The following is an 8028-nucleotide window of genomic DNA, read 5'->3' on the forward strand; positions in this document are numbered from 1 at the left end:
TTTAAAGTGGGACAGTAGTTAGTTGTTTTAAAGTGGGACAGTAGTTAGTTGGTTTAAAGTGGGACAGTAGTTAGTTGTTTAAAGTGGGACAGTAGTTAGTTGGTTTAAAGTGGGACAATAGTTAGTTGTTTTAAAGTGGGACAGTAGTTAGTTGGTTTAAAGTGGGACAGTAGTTAGTTGTTTTAAAGTGGGACAGTAGTTAGTTGGTTTAAAGTGGGACAGTAGTTAGTTGTTTTAAAGTGGGACAGTAGTTAGTTGTTTTAAAGTGGGACAGTAGTTAGTTGGTTTAAAGTGGGGCAGTAGTTAGTTGGTTTAAAGTGGGACAGTAGTTAGTTGGTTTACAGTGGGACAGTAGTTAGTTGTTTTAAAGTGGGACAGTAGTTAGTTGTTTTAAAGTGGGACAGTAGTTAGTTGGTTTAAAGTGGGACAGTAGTTAGTTGGTTTAAAGTGGGACAGTAGTTAGTTGGTTTAAAGTGGGACAGTAGTTAGTTGTTTTAAAGTGGGACAGTAGTTAGTTGGTTTAAACTGGGACAGTAGTTAGTTGGTTTAAAGTGGGACAGTAGTTAGTTGTTTTAAAGTGGGACAGTAGTTAGTTGGTTTAAAGTGGGACAGTAGTTAGTTGTTTTAAAGTGGGACAGTAGTTAGTTGGTTTAAAGTGGGACAGTAGTTAGTTGGTTTAAAGTGGGACAGTAGTTAGTTGGTTTAAAGTGGGACAGTAGTTAGTTGTTTTAAAGTGGGACAGTAGTTAGTTGGTTTAAAGTGGGACATTAGTTAGTTGTTTTAAAGTGGGACATTAGTTAGTTGGTTTACAGTGGGACAGTAGTTAGTTGTTTTAAAGTGGGACATTAGTTAGTTGGTGGACAGTAGTTAGTTGTTTTAAACTGGGACAGTAGTTAGTTGTTTTAAAGTGGGACAGTAGTTAGTTGGTTTAAAGTGGGACAGTAGTTAGTTGGTGTAGTTAGTTGGTTTAAAGTGGGACAGTAGTTAGTTGTTTTAAAGTGGGCCCGTCCTCCTCTTGTCTTGTTATTCCAGTTGTGTTCTCTCCAGTCAGTTCCCTGTGTTTGTTTTTTTCCCCTTTGCCTGACTGACATACTGCAGCTGAAAGGCAGGTTTTCTCCTAACCCTCACCTGTCACATATATCTAACAGGGAGAAGGGAGGGGGTGAGGGGGAAGGAGGGGAGAGAGAGTGAGAGGGAATGAGGGGGAGAGAGGAGGAGAGAGAGGGAAGAAGTGGGAAGAAGGGGAGAGAGAGAGAAGGATGGGAGAGAGGAGGATGAGAGAGGGAAGGAGAGGGAGAAGGAGAGGGAGAGAGGGAGAAGGAGGGGGTGGGAAGGAGGGGGAGACAGGGGAAGGAGAGGAGAGAGAAGGAAGGAGGGGAGAGAGGGGGAAGGTGCAGGAGAGAGGGGAAGTAGGAGAATTGGGCAAGAGAGAGGGAAAAACAAAAACCAAGAAGAATAAGTACGCACAGAAAGAGAACTAGTTAATGACTACCTGTTGGTGGTTGTAGACTGAAACTTGTCAGAGCAGCACAGACTTCCTATTGAGTAGTGATGAGGGATACATGTTTTGGTAAATATGATGTAGCCTGGACAGGACAGGGGGGAAGACAATGTAGTTCTGACTAGCTGTGAGTAGTGAGAGGGAGGGGGAGAGGGGGAACAGATCAGTTTGGGGGAGGTGTGAGAGAGAGGGAAAGAGAAAAGAGAGGAAGGACAGAGCGAGAGTGTGGAAAGAGAGAGAGAGAGAGAGGGAGGGGGACAGAGAGGGGGACAGATAGAGAGGGGGAGAGAGAGAGAGAGAGGGGGACTAAAAAAAGAAAGCGGGAGAGGGGGGAACAGAGAGAGGGGGGGGGCAGAGAGAGAGAGAGGGGGACAGAGAGAGAGAGGGGGACAGAGAGAGAGAGGGGGACAGAGAGAGAGAGGGGGACAGAGAGAGAGAGGGGGACAGAGAGAGAGAGAGAGAGAGGGGGACAGAGAGAGAGGGGGACAGAGAGAGAGAGGGGGACAGAGAGAGAGAGGGGGACAGAGAGAGAGAGGATGACAGAGAGAGAGAGGAGGACAGAGAGAGCGGGTCAGAGAGAGAGAGGGACAGAGAGAGAGGGACAGAGAGAGAGAGGAGGACAGAGAGAGAGGGGGAGGTTGTTATTTCAGAGTAGCTGTTGTTGTCCTTAACGATGTGTCTATCTCCTGCTGTGACTCTGTGAGGTAGTCACTGTGCCCACAGTCAGCCCCAAGCTGAGAAAGCACCAGTAAACGGGATTGCACTGCTGGCAGGATGTGACTATGTGTGTGTGTGTGTGTGTGTGTGTGTGTGTGTGTGTGTGTGTGTGTGTGTGTGTGTGTGTGTGTGTGTGTGTGTGTGTGTGTGTGTGTGTATGTGTGTGTGTGTGTGTGTGTGTGTGTGTGTGTGTGTGTGTGTGTGTGTGTGTGTGTGTGTGTTCTGTCATCGCCTATCCTCAAACACCTCAAAGTTATGAGAAGAAGTAGCTTTTCTGGTTTCTCCCGGACCGTTCACTGTATGTGGTGAAATGAGAAAACAGGCGTGTCTGTGTGTGTGTGTGTGTGTGTGTGTCTGTGTGTCTGTGTGTGTGTGTGTGTGTGTGTGTGTGTGTGTGTGTGTGTGTGTGTGTGTGTGTGTGTGTGTGTGTGTGTGTGTGTGTGTGTGTGTGTGTGTGTGTGTGTGTGTGTGTGTGTGTGTGTGTGTGTGTGTGTGTGTGAGCAAGAAGGACTTGAATCCCAGTCAAATAATAATCAGATTGTTTTCTGTTTGTTCAGCTACAGAGCCTTCAGAAAGTATTCACACCCCTTGACTTGTTCCACATGTTGTGTTACAGCCTGAATTTAAAATGGATTACATTTAGATGTTGTGCCACTGGCCTCAACACAATATCAAATCATGTCAAAATAGAATTATGTATTTTGAAATTTGTACAAATTAATAACAAATGAAAAGCCTTGAAAATGTTCAGATAACAAATGAAAATGTCTTGAGTCAATAAGTATTCAACCCCTTTGTTATTGAAAGCCTAAATAAGTTCAGGAGTAAATATGTGCTTAACAAGTCACATAATACAGTGGCGTGTGAAAGTATTCACCCCCCTTGGCATTTTTCCAATTTTGTTGCCTTACAACCTGGAATTAAAATAGATTTTTGGGGGGTTTGTATCATTTGATTTACACAACATGACTACCACTTTGAAGATGCAAAATATTTTTTTACTGTGAAACAAACAAGAAATATGACAAAAAAACTGAAAACTTGAGCGTGCATAACTATTCACCCCCTCCAAAGTCAATACTTTGTAGAGCCACCTTTTGCAGCAGTTACAGTTGCAAGTCTCTTTTGGTATGTCTCTATAAGCTTGGCACATCTAGCCACTGGGATTTTTTCCCATTCTTCAAGGCAAAACTGCTCCAGCTCCTTCAAGTTGGATGGGTTCCACTGGTGTACAGCAATCTTTAAGTCATACCACAGATTCTCAATTGGATTGAGGTCTGGGCTTTGACTAGGCCATTCCAAGACATTTAAATGTTTTCCCCTAAACCACTTGAGTGTTGCTTTAGCAGTATGCTTAAAGTCATTGTCCTGCTGGAAGGTGAACCACTGTCCCAGTCTCAAATCTCTTGAAGAACTGAAACAGGTTTCCCTCAAGAATTTCCCTGTATTTAGCGCCATCCATCATTCTTTCAATTCTGACCAGTTTCCCAGTACCTGCCGATAAAAAACATAGCAACAACATGATGCTGCCACCATCATGCTTTACTGTGGGGATGTGGTTCTCGGGGTGATGAGAGGTGTTTGGTTTGCGCCAGACATAGCGTTTTCCTTGATGGCCAAAAAGCTCAATTTTAGTCTCATCTGACCAGAGTCTCCCACATGCCTTTTAGCGAACACCAAACGTGTTTGCTTATTTTTTTCTTTAAGCAATGGCTTTTTTTCCTGGCCACTCTTTTGTAGAGCCCAGCTCTATGGAGAGTAAGGCTTAAAGTGGTCCTATGGACAGATACTCCAATCTCCGCTGTGAAGCTTTGCAGCTCCTTCAGGGTTATCTTTAGTCTCTTTGTTGCCTCTCTGATTAATGCCCTCCTTGCCTGGTCTGTGAGTTTTGGTGGGCGGCCCTCTCTTGCCAGGCTTGTTGTGGTGCCATATTCTTTTGCAAAGCACTGTATATTTCATGGACTCACTTTGTGTGCAATAATAGTGTTTAACATGATTTTTGAATTACTATCTCATCTCTGTACCCCACACATACAATTATCGGTATGGTCCCTCAGTCAAGCAGTGAATTTCAAACATAGATTAAAACCACAAACACCAGGAAGGTTTTCAAATGGCTCGCAAAGAAGGGCTCCTATTGGTAGATGGGTCAAAATAAAGTAGACATTGAATATCTCTTTGAGCATGGTGCAGTTATTAATTATACTTTGGATGGTGTATCAATACACCCACTCACTACAAAGATACAGGTGTCCTTCCTGACGGATAGGATGGAAACCACTCAGGGATTTCACAATGAGGCCAATGGTGACTTTAAAAGAGTTGCAGAGTTTAATGGCTGTGAGAGGAGAAAACTGAGGATGGATCAGACAGAGTGAAAAGAAGGAAGTCTGTACAGAATAAAACTATTCATCCTGTTTGCAACAAAGTACTAAAGTAATACTGCAAAACAAGTGGCAAAGCAATTAGGATGGCTGCATCATGTTATGGGTATGCTTGTAATCGTTAAGGACTTGGGAGTTTTTTGGGATGAAAAATAAATGGAATGAAGCTAAGCACAGGCATCTACTTGAAAATCTATGGCAAGACCTGAAAATGGTCGTCTAGCAATGATCAACAAACAATTTGAAAACAGCTTGAAGAATTTTGGAAAGTTTAATGTGCAAATGTTGCACAATCCAGGTGTAGAAAGTGCTTAGAGACTTACCCAGAAAGACTCACAGCTGTAATCGTTGCCAAAGGTGCTTTTACAAAGTATTGACTCGGATGTGAATACTTATGTAAATGAGATATTTCTGTATTACATTTTTTAACCATTTTATAAAAACATGTTTTTGCTTTGTCATTATGGGGTATTGTGTGTAGATGCGTGAGAAAAACATATATTTAATCAATTTAGAATTTAAGGCTGTAAAACAACAACCTGTTTGAGAAAGGCGTGCCGCTAGCGGGACACCTCGACAACATCCGGTGAAATTGCAGGGCGCGAAATTCAAATTACAGGAATATAAATACTTAAATACTTAACATTCATAAAATAAACAAGTTTTATACAACAAAATAAAGCTTGATTTCTTGTTAATCCAGCCGCCGTGTCAGATTTCAAAAAGGCTTTACGGCGAAACCATGCGATTATCTGAGGACAGCGCCCCACGTAGAAATGCATAATAAACATTTTCCATCCAAGGACAGGAGTCACGAAAGTCTTCACAAGGTTTTCACACACTGTTGCTGGTATTTTGGCCCATTCCTCCATGCAGATCTCCTCTAGAGCAGTGATGTTTTGGGGCTGTTGCTGGGCAACACGGACTTTCAACTCCGTCCAAAGATTTTCTATGGGGTTGAGATCTGGAGACTGGCTAGGCCACTCCAGGACCTTGAAATGCTTCTTACGAAGCCACTCCTTCGTTGCCCGGGCGGTGTGTTTGGGATCATTGTCATCCTGAAAGACCCAGCCACGTTTCATCTTCAATGCCCTTGCTGATGGAAAGATGTTTTCACTCAAAATCTCACGATACATGGCCCCATTCATTCTTTCCTTTACACGGATCAGTCGTCCTGGTCCCTTTGCAGAAAAACAGCCCCAACGCATGATGTTTCCACCCCCATGCTTCACAGTAGGTATGGTGTTCTTTGGATGCAACTCAGCATTCTTTGTCCTCCAAACACGACGAGTTGAGTTTTTACCAAAAAGTTATATTTTGGTTTCATCTGACCATATGAAATTCTCCCAATCTTCTTCTGGATCATCCAAATGCTCTCTAGCAAACTTCAGACGGGCCTGGACATGTACTGGCTTAAGCAGGGGGACACGTCTGGCACTGCAGGATTTGAGTCCCTGGCGGCGTAGTGTGTTGCTGATGGTAGGCTTTGTTACTTTGGTCCCAGCTCTCTGCAGGTCATTCACTAGGTCCCCCCGTGTGGTTCTGGGATTTTTGCTCACCGTTCTTGTGATCATTTTGACCCCACGGGGTGAGATCTTGCGTGGAGCCCCAGATCGAGGGAGATTATCAGTGGTCTTGTATGTCTTCCATTTCCTAATAATTGCTCCCACAGTTGATTTCCTCAAACCAAGCTGCTTACCTATTGCAGATTCAGTCTTCCCAGCCTGGTGCAGGTCTGCAATTTTGTTTCTGGTGTCCTTTGACAGCTCTTTGGTCTTGGCCATAGTGGAGTTTGGAGTGTGACTGTTTGAGGTTGTGGACAGGTGTCTTTTATACTGATAACAAGTTCAAACAGGTGCCATTAATACAGGTAACGAGTGGAGGACAGAGGAGCCTCTTAAAGAAGAAGTTACAGGTCTGTGAGAGCCAGAAATCTTGTCTGTTTGTAGGTGACCAAATACTTATTTTCCACCATAATTTGTAAATAAATTCATTAAAAATCCTACAATGTGATTTTCTGGATTTTTTTCCCTCATTTTGTCTGTCATAGTTGAAGTGTACCTATGATGAAAATTACAGGCCTCTCTCATCTTTTTAAGTGGGAGAACTTGCACAATTGGTGGCTGACTAAATACTTTTTTGCCCCACTGTCTGTCTGTCTGTCTGTCTGTCTGTCTGTCTGTCTGTCTGTCTGTCTGTCTGTCTGTCTGTCTGTCTGTCTGTCTGTCTGTCTGTCTGTCTGTCTGTCTGTCTGTCTGTCTGTCTGTCTGTCTGCCTGCCTGTCTGTCTGTCTGTCTGTCTGTCTGTCTGTCTGTCTGTCTGTCTGTCTGTCTGTCTGTCTGTCTGTCTGTCTGTCTGTCTGTCTGTCTGTCTGTCTGTCTGTCTGTCTGTCTGTCTGTCTGTCTGTCTGTCTGTATGTATGTATGTATGTATGTATGAATATATTAGATATGTTTTACATTATTTGATCTAAACATGGAATGGGTAGAATGGAACAACAGATCACCATAGTGATTGGGTTCCCACCTCTATATATAATCTGTGTCTGTCTTTATTTCACAGCGACTCTGACTGGGAGCCCCCACTGCCAAGGTGCCCATCCCCCACTCCCAAGGTGCCCATCCCCCACTGCCAAGGTGCCCATCACCCACTGAAGCTGGTTCATCCAGCCGGACCCCTGCTGTCGCCCGCTCCACACCTCCCCCCACCCGGCCATCTAGAGGTGTGAAGTCAGCGACCAAGAAGCGGAGGTGGGGAAGAGATAAACCTGCAAACAGAGAGGAGGAGGGTCGTTGGCACTCTGTTCTGGAGGAGGATGTCGAGCCACTTTCAGACTGAAAAGGCCACCAGGACCTTAGCTGGACATGACCTCGAAGTACAGCCCCATTCAACTTTTTCAGCTGTCAGTTGTTGCTTCCCTGGTGTTGAACACTAATAAGTATGGTGCTAAGAAGCAGGCAGGCAAGAAAGAGGGATGGAAGCCCATTTCCATGTCAGATCTTTTTTGTTTCCTGTCAATGATCATTTACATGGGTCTTGTGAAGCTGAAAACCCTGAAAGACTACTGGAAAACTGATCCCCTCTATCAACTGCCTTTCCCCTCCATGGTCATGTCATGCAAAAGGTTTCTGACTATCTCACGGGCGCTTCATATCAGTGACCCGGAAGTTGATGAGGACAACGAGAAGAAGCGAGGCAAGGCAAGGTTTGATAGGCTCTGCAAAATAAAACCTCTCTACCACAGTGTGGTTGAGGCCTGCAAGACCTATTTTCAGCCCGCCCAGAACCTTTCCATCGGTGAGAGGATGGTAGCCTCAAAGGCCAGAATTGGCCTAAAATAATACATGCGTAACAAACCAACTAAATGGGGTTACAAACTGTTTGTTTTGGCTGATTCTTTCGTGTGCATACACGTGCATTTTTTTT

This window comes from Salvelinus namaycush, unplaced genomic scaffold (assembly GCF_016432855.1).
Source record: "Salvelinus namaycush isolate Seneca unplaced genomic scaffold, SaNama_1.0 Scaffold33, whole genome shotgun sequence".
Taxonomy (NCBI): domain Eukaryota; kingdom Metazoa; phylum Chordata; class Actinopteri; order Salmoniformes; family Salmonidae; genus Salvelinus; species Salvelinus namaycush.